We start from the raw sequence: 26,429 nt of genomic DNA, 5'->3' as shown, positions 1-26,429 counted from the left end.
AAACAAAGGAGAGGAATACAAATCCTGTACTGATCATTACAGTTGGAAAATTGACAGAGAACTCCAAGGCTAGGAGCACTGGAGGATGACGAAAGAAGTTTGGAAGAAAGCAGGGGGTGAGCATGATGTGCTGGGAGGTATATGACATCAGTGTTGGATGTGTTTAGCATACGTTAATAAAGAGCCAGCTAGTGGGTGATAGCAGAAAGGCACAGTTACTAGAATCAATTAAGTGCCATGCTGGTGAAGGAACCGCTTTGATTTGAGAACAAATCAAGAAGCCCCTCACGAGCATGGTGAGCAGGCCTCTGATTTTGATTCTCTCCCTTCTCCTGTACTCCCAAATGATTTGGGGATGCAGCGGAAAAGGTTGCATTTTCTTTACTTGGCATCAGTGTTAAAGCAAACAAGAAATCATGTTTGCTTAAGCAATGATGCCATGTAACAGAAATGCCATAGCCACTCTAGCCACATAACAACCCTTATCATGTTTGCATGATATGTGTTGTTTTGTGACTACACTGCAATGCATTGCTGCAGCCAGTCTGGTTTCATTTTCTGCCTCTGGTATGGCATTTTTTAATGGGAATTTGAGATATTTATTTATTTTATTTATTGGATATTTGTATGGCACCAATGCAAAAGTGTTTCTAGGCGCGACAAGACAAGTTGGGGGTTAGCGGGAGACATCGGAAAGAAGTAGAACAACAAATGGTTATATAGGCCTTGTGACGATCCTACCGTGCAAGTGCAAGACAAGGTGGTAAGTGCAGAGGGAGGGGGTAGAGGGAGAAGTGTAGGGGCGGGGTACCCAAAGGGAGGGGGGTGGGCAAGTGCTGGGTGGCCAAGGCGGCAAGCGCCAGGTATTTGAAAGGGTGAAGGGAGTATGAGTGCAGTGGACAGGGGGGTACCAGGTTAGGGCTAGTCCGGGGAAGGGATGCTGGGTGGGGGTGAGGGGTCTGGCTCCTTTGTGGCTCTGAAGGGACCAGGCCCCAGTCGCAGCAGCAGAGGGAGCGTTAGCAAGGAAGGGGGAGAGGGAAAGAAAGGTCTTGAGAAGGTTCAGGAACTTAAGAAAATCCGCCTCAAATCTGAGAGGGGCAGGGACGCCATTCCAGAGGGAGGAACCAGCAGAGGAGAGGGATCTACCTCCCGCTCTCTGCTTGGAGAAACGTTTGACCTGCAGAGAGTTGGAGCCAAAGAATCGAAGGATTCTTGCTGGGAGGTATTTATGGAGGGGAAGCTAGATGTGGAGGGATCCCAGGCCCTAGACAGTTTTGTGGATGATGCAAAGGGTCTTGAATTTGATCTTTGCGATCACTGACAGCCAGTGGAAAGATTTTAGGGATAGAGAGATGCAGTGCCTGGGCTTGAGGCCAAGGATTAGTCTTGCAGCCCTGTTCTGGATTAGTTGAAGGGGACAAAGGGAGGAAAGAGGAAGAGGCTGTTACAGTAGTCCAGCCTAGAGAAAACCAGGGCTCTGGAGACATTGAGCTTCTGGAGGAAGGTGAGGAAAGATAGAATGCCACTGAGGAGGTGAAGCTGAAAGTTGGACTTCTTGGCAAGGTGTGTGATGTGTGGAGAGTAAGAAAGAGAGAGGAGTCAAAGATGATCCCAAGGTTTTTTGCCTCACAAGTGGGTGAGGGGAGGGGACCCAAGGAGGCTTGCCAGAGAGTGGGGGGCAACAAGGAGCAGACGTCCCAATGAGAAGGATCTCTCTCTTACTGGCATTAAGGCAGAGATCATTGGCACAGCACCATGCGTGAATAGTAGTCAGGCAGTCAGGTATGAGGGAGGAGAAGGAGGAGGAAGAGGATGGCAACTTAAAGGAGAGCTGTGTGTCGTCTGCATAATACTGGAAATGAGGGGAGAAGGTGGAGATCAGGTGTGCCAGAGGAGCCAGGTAGATGCTGAAGAGCAATGGTGATAGGATAGATAGCTCAAGCATGTTACGCGTTATTATGTGGGGTGACTAATCACAGGATTATGTCACTTCTGCCAAAGGGGAAGCCTTTCCTTGTGAGGCTGTGGAGGTGAGCCCGCTTTGCAATACCATCCCTGGGGTTAGAAGCAAGCAGGACCTCACTGAGAGACTCCCCCTTGGGGACAAGAACTCCTGTTTCAAAGAGGAACTCCTAAATTACTCACCCACACCCCATCTCCAACAACTTCTGATCAAAGAAGTCATGAACAACAAATGTATGTATGTTACTGAGGTGCAGAAACCTTCAATCCATGCGAGAAAGAAAATGAGTACAATACTGTGAAGAAGAAGATTGTCTGAGTCATGCATTGTACTCAGGCAACAGAAAGAAAGGACTTAGACATCTCGCCAGGCAAAGGCCAAGCTATGCGTCAAAAAAGGAGGGTATAGCGTACTTTCATCGATAGGTGAAATATATAGAGGGGTTGGAAAAGTATATATTTGGGGTGGCAGTGGTCAGGAATAGGTAAAAAAAACAATAGGGGATGGGGGGCTAAATATTCAGAATAAAACTCATCAAAATGTCACCCATCGATGAAATTACATAGAACCAAAAGGAGGAGGAGAAATCCTGTCAGAGGAGGAAGCCTGGGAGATTTCAATCAGCTGTTTGTGGAACACTGAACCAGACCGGGACACACAGCTTGCAAACAAGCTGGCGAATGAAGAGGACATGAGAAAAACGTGAAGGAAGAAGAGTTGAGGGAAGGAAACCTCAGAAGACTTACCAAGTCGTAAGTGGTGGCGTGACCGAGAGTCATTGGTGGACTGTTAAGTCCAACAACGGCACTGAGATCACAAACCTATTAACGAGATGGAGCATGTGCGGAGAAGGAGAGAGAGAAGTCGAGTGGCAAGAAGCCAGCCTGATGAACAGAAGGAGTGACAGAAGAAGAGCTGAGGGAAGGAAACCTCAGATGGCTTACTGAGTCGTAAGTGGTGGAATGATCGAGAGTCGATGGACTGTTAAGTACAACAACGACGCAGATGCAACCGACCCACTCGCGACACAGAGCGGGTGCAGAGAAGGAGAGAGAGAAGTCGAGAGGCAAGAAGCCAACATGACGGACAGTAGGAAGCATCCCGTCTTGATCGCAAGCCCGGTGATGCTAACCCCAAGTCGAAGAGGTAATGGGGAAGGCGGGAGACCCGGGAGGTATAGCAAATATAACAAGCATAATAATCATACTTGTCCCAGTGAGGAATGCAACTCACTATTCCCTAAGGAGAATGGGAAGTTATATGGGGACATTAACAAGAAAGAAAGAACAGTGAAGAACGAAGAAAATCATAACTGGTACCCTCATACTCGTCCTAGTAATACCAAAGAGGTGGCGAGAAGTGAGAATCATTACTGGTATCCTCATGCTCGTCCCAGTAATACCAAAGAGTTGGAGAGAAGTGGGAATCATTACTGGTACCCTCATACTTGTCCCAGTAATACCAAAGAGGTGGAGAGAAGTGAGAATCATTACTGGTACCATCATACTCGCCCCAATAATAATAAGGAGGTGAAGAGAAGTGAGAATCATTACTGGTATCCTCATACTCATCCCAGTAAAACTAAAGAAGTGGAAACAGAAGAGAATCGTTAGTGGAACATTCATACTCATCCCAATAAAACCAAAGAAGTAAAGACCAGACAGAGTCGTTGTTGGAATGTGCATATTAGTCTCAGTGACTATCAAGTGAAAGAGAAGAGCAAGAGTTTATTTGAGAATCCTCATGACTGACTCAGCCAGGAGAAACAGTGGACATTGTCTATAGAAGAAGCACCAAGTGTACTAAATAAAGAGAAAGCAAAGAATAACGCAGAAGGGGAAAGCAAGGTGTCAAGGACACGAGAGAGAGATTGAAAAGCCCTATTTATGAACTGTATGAACTGGTCCAAATGGTTACCAAGAACTACCTACTGTTAAATTACTAAAGTCGCTCTGCTGAAAAGCACACCAAAAGAGAAGGGGATAATTCTCCTGTGCCTAAATTGTTCTGATAGAGGTTGGGACAGAATAGTTTAGCTTTGGACAGAGAACAGACCTTCCTTTTGGACTCACTGACGACTGACAAACACCCTAGTTATTTTGCATTGGGTAGTGAAGACCCATAGCTTAAGGATAGTTAGGAGTTTTCTTCTTTTATTTTGTTGAATAAAGTCCATACATGGAAGAAATATGTCTCTGTCCTTCTTTGGATCCACCACAGTGGTTAGACTGGCATTTTGGTACAGCCAATCTAGACATTTCTTACTCTGGCATGGCATTTCTTACTGGGCATCTATGATAAAGCAAACATAAGTGTTATTACGTGTCGGTCACAATTTCTTATTGTGGCATGGCATTTTTAATGGCAAAGTCAACAGGAGTATGTTATGTACAGGTACTTGCATATATTTGGCAAAGCCAACATGAGTATGTTCTTATATTGTAATACCGGCATGTATAGGTTAAGCCAGCATGGAAATGTATGGGCATAGCCAACATGAAAATGATTTTTACACTGGCATTTATTGTGGGGTAAAGACATCATCAAAATGAGTTGGCAAATGTTCCTGTACAGGTCATGGGCACTGGACAAGGGGCCAGTCCTTCCTCATCCGCAGGGTCCAATTGGACCCAGTCCTGGCACCTCTGGCACAAGACTCATATAAAAGTGTGCCTTGCACACTCTGTGCCAAGGGCATATGCAGCTGGCCATAGAACAGCATTGGAAGGCACATGCCAGAGTCCCTGGGAAGGGCAAGGTGGAGTCAGTAGGTGGGGCTAAAGGGAGGGGCCTGAGCCAGCCTATATAAGGCCAACCCATTCACGTGCCTTTGCTTCGTGTTATTCTGCTTTCAGCAGCGTAACGCTCTCCGCTGTGCTTACCTGTGCATCAGTGGATTCCTGCAGCACCATTCCTGAAGACATCTCTGAGGGCGCTCCTTACCTGCTGCCAGCCGCTACATCACTGTGTGCACCTCTTAACTGATCCGGCTGCTCCATCGCTGAGGGCGCTCCTTACTTGCTGCCAGCCGCTACATTGCTGTGTGCACCTCTTACCTGATCCGGCTGCTCCATCGCTGAGGGTGCTCCTTACCTGCTGCCAACCGCTACATCGCTGTGCGCGCCTCCTTAACTGCTACCAGCCGCTACATCGCTGGGCGTGCATCTTACCTGCATTCCATCACTGCCGGAGCCGGATTGCCAAATCGATCTAGTCCCTGGAGCACAAGTGCCCTGCAGCAGAATCTATGCTCTGACTGAGCACGAAAATCAGCATCTACGAACATATCTCGATCAGTACCTAGCTAATGGGTTCATCCGCCCATCCAAGTCTCCAGCCTCCTCAGCTTTCTTCTTCGTGCCAAAGAAGGAAGTGGACCTCAGGACCTGTATAGAGTATATGGCGTTAAACCAGATTACTGTGAAAAATAGGTATCCTCTGCCACTCATTCCTGAACTACTCGACCAAGTAAAGAATGCTCAAATCTATACAAAGTTAGATCTACGGGGAGCTTACCATCTGGTCAGAGTGAAAAAAGGCGACGAATGGAAGACAGCATTACAAACCAAATACGGGATTTTCGAGTACTAGGTCATTGGGCTATGCAACGCGCCAGCCGCATTCCAGTTCTTTATGAACAACGTACTCCACGAACTGCTGGACGTCTGTGTTCTTGTTTATATCGACAATACCCTCATCTATTCGGCAGCCACGGAGGAGCATGTGGGCCATGTAAGAGCCGTTTTGGAAAAACTATGTAAGAACCGGTTATTCACCAAACTGATAAAATGTTTTTTCCACGTTACGGAAGTCGAGTTCTTGGGTTTTATGCTTACCCCACGAGGGGTACACATGGACACTCGTAAAGTGGAAGCTTTTCTTCAATGGCCATCCCCAACATCAACCAAAGGAGTGCAGAGTGTACTCGGGTTTGCCAATTTCTACTGGCGATTCATCCCGGGATTTTCTCAAATCGTCCATCCTATCACCTCTTTGCTAAGAAAGAATAAAACGTTTTCTTGGACCCCCGATGCTGAAAAGGCATTCCAGGAATTGAAATTGGCTTTCACTTCAGCCCATGTTCTCCGGCGTCCTCGACCCGACCTACCTTACGTGGTTGAGACAGACGCCTCCAGGGTGGCCATGGGGGCATTGTTATCACAGACAGACCCAGACACCGGACAGTTACATCAAAAAGCATTTTGGTCCCGTAAGTTTACAGCACCAGAAAAGAACTATGCCATAACCGACAAAGAACTGTTGACGATCAAAGGGGCCATTAAAAACTGGAGACACTACCTCCTGGGGGCTAGGCATACTGTCACCGTTATCACGGATCATCGCAATTTGCAGTATTTAAAGACAGCCAAGGCCCAATCTTCTCGTCAGCTTTGCTGGGCTCTCTTCTTCGCGGAGCATGATTTCATAATCACGTACCGACCAGGAGTGCGGAACGGAAAAGCTGACGCTCTGTCACGCATGGGCGATAACAAAGACACATTTATACCATCAGAACTAGTACCCATTATTCCAGAGGAACGAATTCAGAACCAGATTGCAGTGACCGCCTGTTGGGAAGAATTGAAGGTTGACCTCCAATCTCAAATGGATCAAACCGCCCAACAAGAATGGTTGAATAAGGGAGAACAGTTCCCTGTCACGGACAACTTATCCTATTTTCAGGGGAGACTATATATTAGGGATAAAGAAACTCAATCAAAATTATAGCCAACTACCACGAATCATTAGTGGAGGGACACCCCGAGATTACTAAAACACGGGCCAAGATCAGGAAGAATTATTGGTGGCCAACTTGGAGAAAAGATGTGGCCCAATTTATTGCGACCTGCGGAGTTTGCGCACAGCAGAATTCCCAAAAGGCCAGCCCCGCAGGATTATTACGTCCCCTAAGCATACCACCGGTCCCTTGCGATACATTATCCATGGACTTCATTACAGTGGGTGCACTTGCCAGACCCGTATCTCTCTGCTGCTTGCCTCTGGCAGACCTGGTTTACTCTCCTGCCAGGTACTGCCACGAAGAAGATGACTTATATTTCTTCCTTCTTGTTGGTGTGGATCTCAGACCTGTATTTCTCTTGTTTGATCTTTAAGGTTCTTCTTACCCCATCTTTGTGGGTCTTGCTCTATTAGCTTCTTCTGAGTCTTCCCCAACTCTGTTTTGCCCCCACCAGCTGTCCCAGCAACCAAGGTACCTACAGGGTTTCAGCCGGCGTGCTCTGGTCAATCTCAGGCTCTTCCTTCGCCTTCTTAATGTGCTGCGGCGGCTCTGCAGTCTCTGGTCCCTTGTAGAAGTTGCGTCTGTACCCGACCGCAGAGTCCTGCTTCTCTGCGGGTCTGCACCTCTGCTTTGCCAGCTTCCTGGTCGGCCCTTCAATGCCGGACCATGTGGGGATGTCTCTGCCTTCTTGCCAGCTTCCCCATAAGCAACCCCTTTAAGCTTCCACGCCGAACCGCTTCCTCGCTCGTGGCTCCTCAAGCAAGGTTTTGACAGACTCCCTAGTCCATCTTCTGTTTTTATATTGTTGTTGGAAGTGGCCCTTACTAGAGAACTAGAATGCTCACACCTACTTCTGGTAGTGATCTTCATAGTTCAGCACCTCCTCCTCGTTCCATTCTTTGAGATGTAAGTCATACTTGGGTAGTCTGGGCTCTTCTTCAGCTCAGTGGATTTTATGTCAATGGCCCTACACAGGTACATGGGGTAGTTGGGTATATTACTGGGGTGTACCATAGGTGTAGGTTTAGAAGGGGTAATTGGGAGGGGGTTATACTGCTTTCTCCCTAGATGTCTGTCCCTATCCCAAGAGGCGGAGTCTCTCCCCATGAGATTCTCCTGCTGTGTACCATGCCAAGGGGGTCTATTGGATAGCGGCCTCACCTCCCTGACCTCATGGGAAGGGGATCCCCCTTGGGGAGAAGTGACGACATCTAAGGATTTGTCACAGCTCCCTTGCTATGCTTGGTGTCTCACACATATTTGTGGGAACTATTTATGCTCCTCCTATAAAAAAAATCACCAGCCACCAATTCTGCAAAGAGGGGGCATTAAAAGCTGAAATATGACATGAGTTTACTCAGGGAGGTTGTCTACAGAGTGAAAAAGAGTGGGCCGAGGATGAATCCTTGGGGTACCCACACAAGGTGGTGGTGCTAAGAATTCCATGAGATAGAGAAGGAATGGTCTGGAAATTAGGCGTCCATTCAGTTCAGTGGTTTTGTTTTTTCTCCAGTTTAGGTATTTGGTTTTCTTTCTCTGGCTCTTTACATTTGAGACTTCACACCTTCATGTGCCCATGTCAAGGAGTTGGCCTGGGTGTTGCAGCATCATGAGCGTAAACTCGACTGACAACAGTGGGTTGTCCATAGTTTCTTGGAATGTAAACAGTATTAATAATCTGATTCAGAGGAAGAAGATTTTATCTCACTTATGATTTTTGAAGGCAGATATTGCAATGTTGCAAGAAATCCACCTGACAATGAGGTGGAAATAATGTTCAAGGGCTGGGTAGGTCAGGTGTTAGACTCGTATTACTCCTCCAGTTCGAGAGGGGTAACGATTTTAATTAGGAAGAATTTGCCAGGTGCGGTAATCTCATCACATAGTGTTAAGGTGGGGAGGTTGGTCTTGTTAGTTTTGAGAATCCAGGGCACTGCTATCGTACTGTGCAGTATTTACACCCCAACTGAGAGCAATGGAATGTTCTTTGGGGAAGTAGGACACCAGTTGCAGAGCGTTGGTGGTCAGAACATTTTGTTAGGTGGGGACTTTAACGTGGTTTTGGATATCTATCTGGACAGAAGTGGTGGGAAAATCGGAGATGGGAGGAGTAGAGACAGGGACGCTCTTGAGTCGCTTATGAGGAAGTTCAATCTACTAGATATCTGGAGGCTGGAATACCCTGCTGGAAGGGAAGGGAGTACAGTGAAGTGGGGCTCTCAGGCTCACACACCACGCTGGAGGTAAGTTGTTGGGTAAATGTATTCCCTGACTGTGAGCACAGATAAAATAGATGGACAGAAATACTGGGACATCCACCCCACCCAGCACAGAAACTCCAACTGTCACTGTAATAACCCCTAGAACCTATTCACACTAACACTCAAAATGACATAACACCATTCTGCACCCACACTCAGATACTGAATACAAGAAACAGCTTTCATTCGGGTGCGCATAATGTATATTCTAGGACTGACTGAGGTCACCCAGAAATTTCACTACGGTAGATTCTAATTTCTGATAATGTGCTGAGAAGGATGGAAAAGTCATTAGACTGTACGACCAGGAGGTCTTACTCCTGGAAGATGAACACGTCCATTTTGGGGAATGGGAGGATAAAGGACCTATTGACGAGGGAGGTGGAACAGTATCTTGAGGCAAATATGAATGGTGAGGTTGAGGTCGATATTGTGTGGAAAGCTTTTAAATATGTGAGGAGGGGGGGGGTTCTTGATGAAACTCTCCAGTCAAAAGCGGAAGGCCAGAACACTAGAATTAGAATCACTGGGCACTCAGATTAGAAATTTGGAGAAGGACCTTATGGGGCGCCCAAGTGAGGATAAGAAAAGGGAACTTGTTAAATTGAAGTATGAGCTAAATAAGCGGTTGAGTGAGAATACGGAACAGACACTTTTCAAGACTAGGTGCACCTATTTTGAGGGTGGGGAGAAATGCCGCCATCTATTAGAGCACCGGCTGAGAGTTATCTCTGGGAGCAGAGCAGTTTGTGCCATTGAGAGGTGATCAGCAGGGATAACATACGATCCTGCCGAGATCAATGAGGAGTTTAGGGATTTTTTATAAAACTCTTTATTCAGAGTCTCATGCTGTCAGTGGGGAGGACACTATATGATAACTAGAGGGGCTGGCTCTACCAGGCTTGTCAACTGAGAGAATTATGCTAGCGGCTGAATTATCAATAGATGAGATTAAAAAAGCAGTATACAGTCTCAATCTAGGGAAATGCCCGGGCCCAGACGGTTTGCCGGCAGAATTTTACAGGGTGATGTAGATACTGACTTTGTTCTATTGGGGACCGTGCTTAGATTTTGTAGGAGCAAGGGCACAATTCCTATAACACTTAGAGATGCCACAATATCGGTTCTTCTTAAGAAAGACAAGCCACCTACAAATCTGGGTAGTTACAGACCAATAAGCCTCATTAACTCTGAAAACAAGATCCTATCAAAGGCTTTGGCATGAAGACTGGAAGATTTCTGCCTAAACTGGTGAACCTGAATCAGACCGGTTTGATTAAAGGGAGACACTCTGCGATGAACATGCAAACATTACTGCTGACACTTTCTGAAGGTGGCAAATAGAAAACTGGAGTGGCTGCTATTTCTTTGGACGCTGAGAAAGTGTTTGACTGCATCAATTGGGATTTCCTGTTCTTGAAGCTGGAAAATGTGAACTTCAGACCTGAGTTTCTGGGATCAGTCAAGCTTTTGTACACCAGCACTGCTGCAGATGTGGTGTCTAATGGTATTTGCTGTGCTAAGTCTGAGCTACATTGGGGCGCCAGGTAAGGTTGTCCTGTTTCACCATTGCTATTTGTTCTGGTGTTGGAACCCCTGGCGGTTGCTATAAGAGCAGAGCAGAATATAAAAGATGTCCAAGTTCATGGGGTGATGCAGAAATTATGGTTGCATGCAGATGACCTGTTACTGGTGTTACAGGACCTCATGTCTTCGGTGCCTTCACTGATGGATCACATTGACAGGTTTGGACGATTTTCCAGCTAAATGATTACCTGGCTCAAGTCGGAGTCCATGCCTTTCTTTCCCTGTTGTCACAAGATTGATTTGACAAACTATGGATTCAGATGGTGCCCTCACAAAAGGCTGTACCTTGGAGTTTGGCTTATGTGAGAAACCTGGAGGTGTCCCACCTGCTAGTCCCCAGGGATCTGTCATCCAGGTGGCTAGGACAGGGACATCGCTTTTGGATCCAGTTCCTGGTGGTGGACCAGTGCGGGAGGATCACCTGGATGAGGGGTCTTCAGGAGTGGAAGTGGGACACAGAAGGGTGAGATGTGGTATCCCCTTCCTTATGACACCTTTTCACCATCCTGACCAGTACAATGCTTAGAAACTCTACCCCCCCTTTCCAACACAAACACTTTCTCACACCGTGAACGACAAGAGCACACTTTGAGCAAGGCCGAACGCACGGGGATGCAACTATTCCAGGACGGCAGTTCAAACGGAGGAGAAAGGCAGCATGGCCTGAAAGGACGTCAAGGAGGGAGTTGCCCTGGCCCTTTTCAACCCAGACCCACAAAGCCTCTGACAAATTAAACATAGGACTGGGAATCGCAGCTGGTGAATGGTGTGACGGATGTCAACGGTACATGGAACGCACCCACACTGATAGCCAGGACGAGGGGACGTGTTTGCCATCGTGGTACCATCCTTGAGACAGAGGCCTTTTTGTGAACAAACTTGGTACCAGAGATAGAGTGGTCCAGCACGCGTGGGCGCTCATTCGAAGGTCTGTGGCTGATACCCCTCTCCTGAACAAAGAGAATGTGTTTATCTAAAAGAGTATTGAAACTACAAGTACCAAGATGCCATAGGGAAGGCCGGTGTGAGCTGCCAAGGTGGTCATACATGGGTCAAGCCAAACCCCTTGTACAATCGAAAGTCCTTGACACTTTGCAGATGTTTTGACCATTGTGAAATCGTGAACCCGACTGAGGTCATTGTGAAATAGGCGTTTGCGTTTGGCTGAGGGGAACGCTGTGCGTACTGTGGTACTGTGATTTTGTGAAGTCCGTACTTGCCGTAGGCTAACAGAGCGACCCAGCGAGACAAGATCGTCCTTCGGAAGTCTCTCTTTAAATTGGCAAGTGCTTTGGGAGGCTGACGCTGAAAGAAGGATCAGAGCCCGGCTGAGGGGGATCCAAAGGTGAAGGGTAATCACCTGCGTGAAGATTATCACAAGAAACATTTGATTTTGCTGTTTTTGGCATATCAGGCCCTCTGAAGCAGGAGACTTTGCATGAGCAGAGACATGGTACAGAAGGCCTTGATATAGAGAAAAGGAACTGTAGGCTTGTGCAAGAGAAACCCAGGAGTGTGCTGTGCTCAAGAGTAGCACCTTGTCCCGTGCTAAAAACGTGGGGAAGGGAGACCCCGGCCATACCATCCTGACTTATCATTTTGTGAACACTTCTTTCTTTTCTTGTGAACATTGTCCCACACTATTTTGTAGCATAGAGGTAAGGATTGGCAATACATTTTTTTAATATAGGACCTTTTTTATTTGACTAGACTCTACTAGGACTGTATTAATATTATTTGAGGGTCGCAGCTTGCTCCCATCTTAGATTTAGGCGTTTACCTCACCCATTTTACAGTTTAATGAATACCCTTGAACTGGGATCACTTGTGTCTGTCTTACTTTGATACCATGCATTCCTTACATATGGTGTCAATTGAAACTAATTGGGGAACCCTACAATTTCAAAAACTCAGTCATAGAGCTTCTAGCCCCTCTGTTGCCACAAATGAATCAATAGGTTTCGATATCTGTAGCAGTAGGGAGGCTGTTATCCCCCCTGGGAAAAGAGAAATGATTCCTACCGATTTGGTTTTGATATCCCCTCTGGGGTGTACCATAAGGTTGGCCCCAAAATCTAGCATAGTGTGGAAGTTCAATATAGATGTTTTAGCAGGTGTCCTCGATCCCAACCTATGGGGTGACGTAAAGGTTCTCTTACAGAATCATGGTGAAATCCCATTCGAAGTACGTCGTGGGGATCAAATTGATCAAGGAATTTTGGAAAGGACTTTATTTTCTCAGTTTAAAGAAAGTGAACCAGACAAAACAGAAAGAGGTACATTAGGCCTTGGGGAAGCTGATAAATCCCTCAACCTCGAAGAAAGGAAGGAAGAAGAGCCTTCCATCTATCCCGACCTACCCTTCGCCCAGCAAAATGATCCAGCTCTTGCTGAAGCTTTTTTACAAGCTTTTCCGGAAGGAGAAGGTATAGAGAAAGGAAGCTCCTTTTTCTTCTTAAAGCAGGGGTTGCCATATAGAAGAGCTACATCTACAGAAGGCTTAGTGAAGACGCAGTTAGTAATCCCCAAGACCCAACGAAAGGTTGTACTAGAGATTGCGCATTCCCATCTTACCAGGGTGAATTTAGGACAGCCCAAAACTCAGGCATATATCAGTGGGAAGTTCTACTGGGCAGGTATCCACGCTGATATCAAAACCTTGTTCAGACATGTGACATTTGTCATAAAACCAGCAAGCACATCCCATTACCTGCCCCTCTGAATCATAGAAGTCCCTTTTTCAAGAATCGGGATGGACATCATTGGACCTTTAGAAACATCCAAATTAGGAAACAAGTATGTCCTTGTGATTGGTGCCTATGCAACCAGATACCCCAAAGCATTTCCAATGTGAAACAATACCACACAACAAATCCTTGAACACCTCTTAGCATATTTTTCCAGGGTCGGGTTTCCCAAAGAAATACTAACTGATCAAGGTTCAAACTCTATGAGCAAGCTTATGGCAGAAGTCAAAGAGCTGCTCCATATTACCACCTTACGAACCTCTGTATACCATCTCCAAACTGATGGCTTGGTGGAAAGATTCAATAAAACACGACCGAATGATCCCCATGGCACTATTTGCAGGAAGGAAAACCTCTCAGGCATCTACAGGATTCTCACCTTTCAAACTACTTTATGGTAGAGAGCCTAGCAATGTCCTGGTCATGCTCTGGGAAACCTGGGAAAAACAAGAAGAGACACTCATTCCCATCTCGCAAACCGCTTCTAGAATGCGAGAATATATGAGATCTAGTCTGTACTCATATGAAAAAAGCCCAGAGTCAGCAAAAATACACTTATGACAGGAAGATAAGCTTAAGATAGTTTTCCATAGGACAGAAAGTACTGATCCTCTTACCAACCTCAGAAAACAAGCTTGTCTCTAAGTAGTATGGGCCCTATGAAATATTAGAACAAACGGGTGCCTGTACTTATAAAGTAGCCCAACCGGACAGGAAACAGGTCAATTTATATCACATGAATCTCTTAAAAGAGTGGAAAGAGAACCTGCCAGCCACCCATGCCAAAATACTATCCTGTTTGGTTCCAGAAGAAATAGGCAGCTTTGAATTAATTACTCTAGAGCTATCTATTCAACAACAAGAAGATCTAAAAGATGTAATTACATCATTTCCCGATGTATTTTCAGAAAAACCAGGAAGCGTAAACGGTCGCCTACCACTATATTAGAAAACCTAAGGAAAAAGTGGTTCATTTAAAACTGTATGCACTCCCGGAAGCCCGCAGACAGATAATGGTTCAGGAGGTAAATACAATGTTGAAAGCAAATATTATTGAGCCTTCTTCAAGCCCATGGTCCTCCCCTATCGTGTTGGTCACTAAACTGGACCGTTCCTGGAGGTTTTGCATAGACTTCCAGCAAGTTAATGCAATTTCTGACTTCAATGCCTAACCCATGCCACACATCGATGACCTAATTGATAAATATCGGAGCAGCCACCTTTCTATCCACCTCAGACTTAACAAAAGGTACTGGCAAGTCCCGGTATATGGGCCAGTTAAGGAGAAAACTTCTTTTTCAACACCTCTAGGACTGTTTCAATTTAAAGTTGTCCCTTTCAGCTTACACAGCCCACCAGCCACTTTCCAACGCCTCATGGATAAAATCTTGCAACTCTATTCCGATTTCTGTGGAGCTTATATTGACGATATCATCATTTATCGTAAAACCTGGGAGGACCATCTCTTCCATCTTTTTACTATTATGAAAGTCCTCAGAGAGCCCGGCCTAACTGCTAATCCATCTAAATGCAGACCGGCCCAATCAGCCGTGAAATACCTCAGCTTCTTTTTAGGGAATGGGAATGTACAGCCTCAACATGAGAAAGTGAAAGCCGTCCTAGATACACCAAGGGCCTCGTTATGAGTTTGGAGGCAGCCATGCCCTCAATAAGGGCATGGCTGCCTCCAAACTCGGGTCCGGGGTCCTTGAATGAGGAATTACCAGGCCATTCCAACCTTGGAGGACCCGGTAATTCCTCATTCAAAAAACCCATTCCCATTTGAGCCCCCATAGGGCTCAATGGGAATGGGGAGGGCGATAATAACGGGCCTGTTATTAACGGGCCCGTTATTGGCTCCCTGGTCCCCTTGCGGGACCCGCAAAGGACGTCTGGTCTGACCAGACATTCAGAGCGGGTCCCGCAAGGGAACCTCGTAATAGGGCGGAATGGGTTTATCAGCACCGGCACCATTACTGGCGCCGTTAAACCCATTCCGCCCACCTCGTAATGAGGCCCCAACACCCAAAACTAAGAGAGATCTTAGAGCCTTTCTAGGGTTAATAGGATATTACTGTAGGTGTATCTCAAACTTTTCAGACAAAACAGCTAGGCTGACTGATAAACTCAAGAATGCTGAACCCCAGAAACTTTATTGGACGGACGAGGATGATAAATGTTATAACACCTTAAAACAAACCCTGTGACAGAACCCGATCCTGAAGGTAGTAGATTTCTCTAAAGAGTTCCTACTGCAAACAGCCACCTGCCTTACAGGCTTAGGAGCAGTCCTATCTCAAGTTTGCAACGGATTAAAACATCCCATCTTGTTTGCAAGTCACAAGCTTTTCCCACGTGAAAAAAATTACTCTGTGCTGGAATTAAGGGCCTTGGCTATCAAGTGGGCCATTATCCACCTTAGGTACTACCTCTTAGGAAGGAGGCTCACGCTTGTCACAGACCATTCGCCCCTAGTTTGGATTAGCTAACACAAAGACTCCAACCCTCGTGTCATGCAAGGGTTTCTACACCTGGAGCCCTACTGTTTCACTGTGGAACACCGAAAAGGTAAGGACCAGTGGAATGTAGACTTCCTTTCCCTGTTCCCCTGTGAAACAGATGTGGCTACATTGCATGGAGGAAGGGTATGTGAGAAACCTGAAGGTGTCTCTCTAACTAGTCCCCGGGGATCTGTCATCCAGGTGGCCAGGACATGGCAATCTCTATTGGATCCAGTTTCTGGCGGTGGACCAGTGAGAGAGGATCACATGGATGGGGGGGTCTTTGGGGTGTGGGAGTGGGACACTGACGGGTGAGAAGCGGTATCCCCCTTCCTTTGACTACTTTTCCCCATCCTCTCACGTAGGACATTTAAAACCACTGCCCCCCCCCCTTTCCAACATGTACACTTTCGCACAACACAAAGGACAACGGACTAACACCAGAACCGTATACCTGACATGTCCCAATACAAGGGTCAGGCAAAGTCAGGCAGTTAACCTGAATCACACACACCTGACAACCCTTTCCCTTCCCCACAGGGATAAAAGGTGGAGCCTGTTAAGATGGATTTCTGAACTCTGTCCTGGAGGCGCAGAGGTTCAGAAGGCCAACCTAATTACTTGGAACAGGGTAACCTCTGGACAAGCCAGACCAATCAGGGTAGCAATCGTGGCGGTCAAGACTAGGGCCCTCATTACAACTCAGGCGTTAAGGGTTTAACGGCGCCGTCGGCGCCGTTAACCCTTAACGCCTGATTACAAGTGTCCCTTTGCGGGTTGGTGTTTAACGCCTGCTCTTAGCAGGCGTTAAAAATCCAACCCGCAAAGGGACTTTGGAGCTAATTAGGGCACCGTAATTTACGGTGCCGTAATTAGCGCCTTCCCCATTCCCATTATGCCCTATGGGGGCAAAAATGGGAATGGGGAAGGGCAAATGGTGAATGGGGTATTACCGCCCCAATCACCTTGGAATGGGGCGGTAATTCCGCCATCCACCATGGCGGAATCGTAACCTTAGCGGCATGGACCATGGTGCTAATAGCACCATGGTCCTCCGGCAAGGTTGTAATGAGGGCCTAGGTCTCAAGAGGGGTGAGGGTGACTGAAAGCCCGCAATGAGCACACAACGCAAGGACACTTACAAATTACTCCAAACAGGTGTTATATTAAAAATATATACACATTTATTCCAAGGCCTTTGCAACAATGACCGTAGCGAGAAATCACGATAAAACTCTAGTAAACCAACACATACCAAACCAATACAATATATATACAAATACAAACGAGTCTAAAGCGTTAGATGCACGAAATGTGTAGTCCACCTAGAAGGGGAGGAAAACAGGCAGTGCGAAATAATGATTAGACCCACTCGGCCTTCAGAGGCACCTAACTAAAAGGAAGTCCAAGCCCTACGAAGAGTGGAGCCTTGTGCTCAAAAGTACCTGCACACGCTGGTGCCAACGGGCAAAAAGGCGAGTCTCTTCGAGGGACTCAGGCAGTTCAGTTTGGTGCACAAATGAAGAAGAACAGAGTTCCGCGACTCAAGCGCAGCCTCCACTGTGGGCAGAAGCAGAGCGCGAGTACGGAAAGGCGTGCTGTTTGACACAGCAGGGAAAAGCTATGGGCTCCTGCAGGAGGGCGACCAGTTCCTAGCTATGCTACTCACTGGTCCCCGATGCAAGCAGACCCAGGCTTCTCCGCGTCAGTTTCAGTGCTGGCAGGTTCAGATAGGAGAAGGGGACGTCTCGTCGTCGTGTAGATTCTGCAGCAGCAGAGTTGAGTTGAGGGCATCCCAAACGCAGTGAACCCGCACAGTTTGTTACCACAGCAGGGCAACAGAGCGGCCGTGTGTATCTCAGCCAAATGTACACTACTCACTTCAGACCTGGGAATGCCAAGTGTACGAATCGTGTGAGAGTGACAAGGACTCAAAATACAACACAACCTGACGGCGGTTACAGAGCAAGACTCCTGGGTAGGCTGGTCAGTCTGCTGGATAGCCCAGAGACACTTCCGAAGGCTTACGTGCAGGAGATGGTGAAGATGTCGAGAATAGCTGTCCCCGCTATTCCAAGGGTCGAAGTACCAGTACAGGCCTTCTGGTTCGACCAGAGGTAGAAAGGGTTTCACAAAGCGACAGCAGTGCAGAGGAGCAGTCCTTCAGCGGGTCACCAGCGATTCCTCGGTTCAGCCTCGTGGTTGCAGGATACTTGGCTCCTGTATTCCTTTGTTCGTGAGAACTCAGGAGATCGACATGGTAGTGGCGTTTCCAGCCCCCTCTTATCCACAGTTCCCTTCGCGCCAAAACGGAGGGGACCCAAAGGGAGATCCGCTCATCAAACACTCACACCATACGTGGACCTATCACGGACCACGGTGGTCCCAGGCATTCACACCACACTAGACTCTCTGGCACCCAGGATGTGTATTGGGACCACACATCCCAGCCCACATCCTGGAGGCACACACAAGGCCTGTAGAAGCCCGCGAAAGCATCTGTGTTTCGCGGGAAAGTACATGCCCAAATAAGGAAGGCCCCGGGTCGGCTCGACCTGGGGAAGGTGAAGGGGGCAAGACGGTCAGCGGACAGGACAAAGAGCCTCGTGGTCTGGCCATTTTGGGAACCAGACCACCATTTTGGGCCAAGCGCGAGAAACGCGCTTAAAACGCCAAAAAGCTTGAAAACACAAGAAACGATCGCTGCCACCATTCCTGACCGTGATTCACTTGCACCGATCATTTACAATCCAAACAGAGTATCTAGGGCCTGTAGAAGACTAGAGATCCAAGAGAGCAGTAACTTAGCTTACAGTGCCCTCTTGTGTCATGTTGCACGAAAGCTGCAACATGATAAAGAAACTACGGAAAACAGTGTTTCCCGGTACTGACTGTCTTAAGGGCATGTCAGTTTCCCCGTAAGAATGGAGCGAAAGCCCAGAGGAGTGCGGCAGAAGGCTGCACTTCCCTGGCAAAGTCTAGATCATGGTGAAAACAACAGCAAAATGTTTAGGGGTTGCCACATGGAAGGAAAATTACCCACAATTAAGAAATCTTTCCTAACAGAGCCCGAGAGCACAGAACGAGCACAACAGACAGCAGGATGAGATGGCTAATCAGGCGTAGCAGTTCAAGAGAAGGAGAAAGGCGGCATGAATTGAGAGGGCGGTAAGGAGAGAAGCGACCCTGCCCTTCTTTCATCCCAGACCCGCGGAACCTTCGAGGAAGAAAGCCTAAGACTGCGAACAATGGCACAAGTGTCTTGCAGCAGATGTCAACGGTACACTGGGTAAGCCTATGCCGATAAGCAGGAGCGAGGGAAGCTCCTGTGACCGTGGTACCGGCCTTCACTCCAGAGAAGCCGAAAGCCAAGCGGTTCATCGCAGCCGGTGAGTCGAGGGGTGAACCGATAAAAACCGGGCTGTGTTCATTGAGGATCGCAAAGTGGCAAGTTTTAACCAAGTACAATGAACTATGAAAGAACTGTAAAAATGTTAAGGGTAGACCAACTGCAGAGGGAAACCATCACCATGTGGGTGCTAACTCAAGAGACTCTGGTCGATCCCCATTTGAACGAAACTACAGAAACCAAGAGGCCTTAGGAGGACCACCAAAATAGGTGAAAGTGGTCATACTGAGGGTCAAGCAAAATCCCTGTACAATCAAAAGACTTTGATCTACAAACTGTGTGAGAGAAAGGGAAGCGAATCCCAAGAGGGGCAAAGAGTAAAGTCCCAAGAAACACGTTGACAGAAGTGAACCCGACCGAGGGATGTCCACTGGAACTGTTTAGATTTGTGAAGAAGGAAAAGCCATAGTAAACCCGACCAAGGGAGGCTTAGATCGAGAGGGGTCAGCGCCCGGAAGAGGGGGCCCCAAGGGTGGACAATCCACACCCTAAGTGAAACGAAGAACCAAAATGTCATTTGTTGAAGGAACTTTTGTTTTATTAATTTTGAAGACATCACGTCCACGAAGGCAGGAGACTTTCAGTGAAACAAGACTTGGCCATCCACGGCCTTGATAGCTGAAAATGAACTGTCATCACGTGCTGGGAAAGCTCGAAAGTGTGCTGTGCTCCACGATCCCACCTTATCCTGTGCTCAAAATGTGGGGAAGGGAGACCCAGGCTACCGCATCCTGACATATTATTTGAAAACACTTCTTTCTTTTCCTGAGAACTATTCCACACCCCTGTCTGTATTAGTTGTAAGGTTTGGCAATAGGTTTCTTAGTATATGCCCTTTTATTTTGACACACCGCCACTAGGATTGCCTTATTTTTCATTTGATGGTTGACGCTTGCTCCCATCTTAGAATTATGTTTAGATTAGGCATTTTTCCAACCTGCATTCAACCTTCATTGTTCAATAAACACCCTTGAACTGTGATCACTTGTGCCTGTCTTACTTGTTACCCCCATGAGTCCTTCACAACCCACACACATTCACAGCTTTGGAAGCAGATCTACAAGCAGAGAGCAGCACCTCGAGGTCTTTATCTGGCAGGTCCCAGTCTTTGTATCCTAACTTATCAACAGCCACGCATGAAGACAGAGCGCGGGTTCGGGCAGAGGTTCTGCCTCCAGGGCAATGGTTGAGTTGGGCAAACTGTCCTCTCCACTAGATCAGAGAACCACCTCCTCCGAGCACAATCCGGGGCAATCACAGTCATTGTGGACCAGAATCTCTTCAACCTCCTGACAACCAGTGGGAATGCATAATGGAGTCTGAAATTCCACTTAACCAGAAAAGCATTCTACCGTGCCTCCCTTGAGAAATTCCTGAAACATAACACCTCTTGTTTCCTGTTGCCCCTTGCAAACAGGTCTACTTTAGGGGTTTTTAAAAGGGCAAGGATCTCTGACAGGACCATCCAGACAAAGCTCCCACTCGCTCGTGGGAAACTAAGTCCTGCCTGCTCAGGGCATCCGCCACCACATTCTTCCTCGCAGCCAGATGGAACGCACCGACCAAGATGTCCTTGTCTAGTGCCCAGAACAACAGCTGCATCGCTTCCCTGCACAAGGCCAGAGACTCCAACATCCCCTCTCTTTTTGAGGTAATTCATGGCCATTGTGCTGTCCCTCGGAAACAGAACACGTTTCCCCCTGTGTGGAAAGAAGGCATGTCATCTGTGCTAGCCTGATGACCTGCAGCTCTAGAAACTTTATATGAAACTTTGACTACACCAGGGACCAAGGATTACTCACCCCAATATCTCCCAGGGGAGCACCCCAGCCTTTCAGTGCCACATCCACAATAAGCGTGGCCTCCAGCCAAGGCTGATGGAATGGCTCCACCACCATCACAACCTCTTTGACTCCATCCCAGAATATTCTGAGAAACTCTCTTCAATGTGTAGGTCTGGCATGTAATTGGAAAACTAAGACCAATGGCTGTCAGAGGCCACTGAAGGGATTTCATTCCCAGGTGCCTCAGACACAAGGAAAATGCTGGATTCCAGGAGACCCAGTACACAGAGAAAAGCTGAGGCTAGTAGCATGCATGTGATCTGGAACAGTTTTACCATCTTCTGTATGCTGCAGACCCTGTCCTGAAGGGCAGGTGGAGGGTGGTGGGACAGGAAACCTTCTCCAACCTGAGCATGCAGGACTGCTATGTTTAACTGAATCATCCGTGTAAGGGTGCAGAAGTAAGGCTCAGACATAATGGTGGCATATTTTTGGGTACAAACATTTATTAATCAAGAAAGGTTTGGAAAAAGGCGTCTCTATCCCTAAGAGGGGTTTCCCTGCCTCAAAGAAATTGCCAGGATGTCCAAAACCAAAATGTCTGTCACTGTCGTGTCTCGAAAGTCTACTTCTATCCCTAACACTAACAACTTAAACAAACTATGGAAGGATGATCTCTTCACAAAGTAGTGATTGGTAGTTGGTAGATCCAATGAACAGAAAAGTTCCCAGTCTGTCAGGCAATCAAAAGGGATGTAATAACAATGTAGTAAACAATGTTCATAACTATAGGTTTCCAAGCGTAGGGTTGTACTCCTTTTCTCTAGACTTCTTCTACTTGTCTTCCTTTTGGGCTTGAGGGGAGCGTATCCCTTTTAGGTAAAATGTCATTAGATAATTCACAAGGTTATATTTCTTAGACTCACTCTTCTTTATCCTACCAGCTTGGCAGACTTCATTATTTTGCATAGGATTATGCCCTTGACTTCTTATATGAGTATGGGTCCCAGACTTGCAAGAATCTGAACGGCTTGCTTTACTCTCCTGCCAAGCCGTTGTACTCTCATGTAGTGTCTCTTTCTCTTACAGGTTCCTAGAGGCTCTTGTTCCTTGTTACTTCAGGCTCTGTCTATCACATGGGTGCAGGTCCCAGACTGACAATATAGGATTGACTCTGCTTGGTTTACTCTCCTGCCAAGCGTACAACTTTCCCTGGTTTACTCCCTTTTCACTCAGTGTCCCAGACCCTCTTTTTCATGGCTTCTCATATGGGTGCAGGTCCCAGACTTGCACTTAGTTGTCATATCTGTTTGATTCACGCTCCTGCCAAACATACGATTCCACTCTCTTGCTTATTCTCGGGGTCTCAGACCTTCTTTTTATTTGACTTCCAAAGAGGTGTGGGTCCCAGACTCACAAAGTTCCTTTGGGGTCCCAGACCCAATTATGCTTTTGCTTTCATATGGGTGCAGGTCCCAGGCTCGCAGTCCCTTCTCAGGGTCCCAGACCCTCTTGCTCCAGATTCCCTTTTCACCCCCTTCTTTTCTCGGACCTCCAACGCCTCTTTGGTAACCTGCATACCTGTTAGCTTCTTCTTTATAGATACCAGTGTTCCCCGAGCAGCTGCGTTGTTCCTTGAGGCTCTGGTAGCATTCTGGTGTGCGGCGGGCTCTGCATCGGGCCTGCAGACATCTGACCCCGCCAGGCTGCATGTCCTCCCTCGTTTGCGCTTCACTGGGGGCTGGGGTGCCCAGAGGTTCATTACGGTAGAAGGGTGAGGGGTCCTTCCAGCTTGGACCAGGTTTGCGTTCACCCCTTCCTCTATTCACAGCTTCCCTTTTGACTATCGTCTGCTCGCCCGGTGCACGGCTCCCACAGTTTCTGCCTGAAGGATGGTTCTCCTTCTGCATCCTAGCTGAGTTCATTTTGAACTCCCACGCTGGGATGTTGCTTTTATTCGGGACAATGACAAGCTGTGAGAAGTTAGATCGCTCACGTTGATCCTCCAAAGTGATCCTCGGACTCTGTCATCTTCTTCTTCTTCACAGTACTTCTTTCAAAACCTGATGCAAAGTACTTAGTTGGTATTGCAGTCCTGTCAAGTATATTAGTCTGACTTATTTGGAAATAGAACATATTAGCTCTGTCTAGAGGGGGGAGAGGAAGACTAACTACTTGAGAAGGGTTTGTGATGCTGAAGCAGGGGCATACCACATCACCTGAGAATAGTTCTCCCCAATCCCATAGGGGGCTTCCCTTTCCATTTGGTCTTCCCTCGGTGCATCATCACCAGGGGGATTATTGTACTGTGGACGCACTGCCCCAGCCCCATGGGAAAGGTCTCCACCTAGGGGAGAAGGTACAACATCCTCAGATTCATCACATTTGTTTCCTTGTATGCTACTGGTTTCCTCATCTCCAAGTGGAAAATGGGACAAAATGTCAGGTTTGCCCTGCTCTTTCCTTTCCAGTGTTCCACACGAAAACAATAGTGTTGGGGATCAAGAAGCCAGTGCATAATCCTGGGGTTTGTGTCTTTATGAAGACTCATCCACGTAGGGGTGAGGGGCTAGGGCAGGCTGGGGCACAACATTGTTTCAGGTACCAATGAAAAAGTGCCCCACAGTTGCAAATGGCAATTCATTCCTTCTGTGATAGACTGTTTGAGTAGTACCAAAGGGGTAGGTTTTTGATAAAATGTGATACAAATTTTGCATTTTAAAGAGTATTTGTTCACTGACACTGATCAATACTACTAGCCACACAGATGAAGTAACTTATCAAACTGGCTCACATGGGCCAAAAAACGGACCCACTTTGACCGCCAAAAACTGTCCCACACTAGCATTTTTGGTTCAGGCATAGCCCTATTGCTGTATAGGCCAGTCCGAGCCTGGTGAATGGTCAGTAATTAGCTGAAACATTGTGCAAGTGAGATAAAACTTCAAATACCCCACAGTCCATGTTATGGCCAGAGCCTCTAGTTCAATTGTTGCATATTTTTTCTCTAGGGAAGAGATTTCTTCTAATGTATAATACCATGTGCTTTATTCCCTCATAATCATGAGACAAAACGTCACCTAGGTCATCCTTTGAAGTGTATGTTTGAAGAATACATTCTTTGGTGAAATTAGGTACTTTCAATACTGGTGCGCTAAAAAGAACAGACTTTAAAGTATTAAAGCAAGCTTGATCTGGTTTATCCCATTTGAGTTTCTGAGGTTCTGCATTTCTTAGCTTATCGGTAAGACAGGAGGGTAAGACAGGAGGTGATGGAAGAGTAGTTCGTTATAAACCGCCTGTAATACGCCACCAATCCAAGAAAGGCTCTTAGGTCTCATTTAATTTTGGATATGGTTGTATTCTGTACTGCTCTAACTTTCTCGGTTTGGAGTTGTATAAGCCCATTACCGATTAAAAAAAAAACAAATACTTAATGGCAGACTGGGCCAAATGACATTTTTTTGGATTGGCTGTAAGACCAGCTTTCCTTAGGGCCCTGGTAACCTTATAGGGATGAATCAAGTGAAGCCCAAAGGGTAGCCCTTTAAATTGAAATAGTTCCATAGGAGTGGAGAAAGCTATATTCCTTCTGTTTGATGGACTTACTGGTAACTGTCACTAGACTTTAGCTAGATCAATCGTGGAGAGAAAACATGTAGATCCCAGTTGATCAATAAGGTCCTCTATCCGGGGCATGGGAGCGTTGTCGAACTGGGATAAGACATTTAACTTCCTGAAGTCAATACAGAATCTCCATGACTGATCCGGTTTTGCCACTAAGACTATTGCTGAGGAACAGGGGCTCTGCGATGCCGCTATTATATCAGAAGCCAGCATTTTCTCCACTTCCTGTCGGACTATTTCTCTATGGGGCTCCGGAGTCTGATAGCATTTTAAATTGACAACTTAATCAGGAGGACTAGGAATGAAATGAAAGAACTATTTTAATCTTCCTTGTTCACTGTCAAATAAATCTGGGAATTGGTCTAACAGGGTTTGTATATCCTGTTCCTTATTGGACGGTAAATCAGCAGGGACTAAATTGATCCCATCTGTTCGCTTGACCAGGAGACTGTCCATCAATACAGAAGTGGTTTTAATTGGGTCCTCCCTCCACTCCTTTAATAGGTTAACTTGATAAATCTGTGTTTTGGCCCTCATGTCTGGCTGTGACACCCAATAATTACAAGGTCCTGTTTGTCCAAAGATTTCATAGGCACCATGCCAATGGGAGAGCATCTTATGTTCCGAGATGGGAAGGAGTACCAATACCTTCTGACCAATAGAAAAGGAACGGAAAATGGTTTTCCAGTCATCATTAGCTTTTTGATGTTCCTGGGATTTACTAAGATGTGAGTGTACAATATATCTAACTACGGCCATATGTTCCTTTAAGCATTGAGCAGTCTGCGATAGGGGTAAAATGGCTTTTTCCCATTCTTCCCATGTTTCTCTTAGCATACCAAGAACATCCCTAGGGGTCTCGACCGTATAGAAATTTGAATGGGGAAAAACCTAGAAAGGCTTGGGGGGGTTTTCCGAACAGCAAAAATGTCCCACTGTATCATAGTGTCCCAATTTCTCCCATCGGCCTCCAACAGCTTCCTAAGTACACTTTTTAAGGTCTTATTAAATCATTCTACTAATCTGTTAGTTTGTGGGTGATACACTGAAGTTCTGAGGGTTTTGATCTGAAGAATTTCTTTTACTTCAGCCATGATCCGACTCATGAAAGTTGTTCTATGATCAGTTAGGATTTCTTTAGAGAAGCCTACTCAGGACAAGAAGGGAAGTAGCTGTGTGAGAATTTGTTGTGTAGTGTTAGGTCTCATAGGCAAAGCCTCTGGATGGTGGCACAGTCCAATATGACTAAGATACAGAGATTTCCTAGTTTACAAGGTTCCAGAGTACCAAAAATGTCCATCCCTATCCTTGATAAGGGTATCTCAATAATGGGAAGCGGTTGAACGGGTGAGGGAGTCTGAATACTAGCCTTCTGACAGAGTGGACAAGTCTGAACAAAGTTTTTAACCTCTGCATATACCCCAGGCCAGTAAAAGCAGTTTAGTTGGTGCGCCTGTGTCTTAGAAACCTCTAGATATGTGGCTGTGAAATGGGCATGTGCAATTTCTAACACCACTCTCCTATGGCAACGTGGTACTATAATTTAGGAGCGGGGAGTCCCATCCGGTTCAACATCACCCCTATGTAGTAAGCCATGTTTAAGAAAATAAGGAAGAAAATGGGCCTTCTTTAGTTCCTGCTTATTCCTCAGGAATAACTTTGAGTTATGCCTCTGCTAAGACTGGATCATTACGCTGTGCGCCAGATCAGGGATAATCTCTGTGTCATCTTCACCAGGGGAGATCTTCCTCATCTCATCTCTTCCACATCTCAGGGGTACTTTCAGGAGTATTGCTGGTTCTATATGGG

The sequence above is a fragment of the Ambystoma mexicanum genome, chromosome 11, assembly GCF_040938575.1.
Source record: "Ambystoma mexicanum isolate Mex_15411 chromosome 11, UKY_AmexF1_1, whole genome shotgun sequence".
Taxonomy (NCBI): domain Eukaryota; kingdom Metazoa; phylum Chordata; class Amphibia; order Caudata; family Ambystomatidae; genus Ambystoma; species Ambystoma mexicanum.
The sequence above is the reverse complement of the archived record's forward strand: the minus strand, read 5'-3'. Positions refer to the sequence as shown.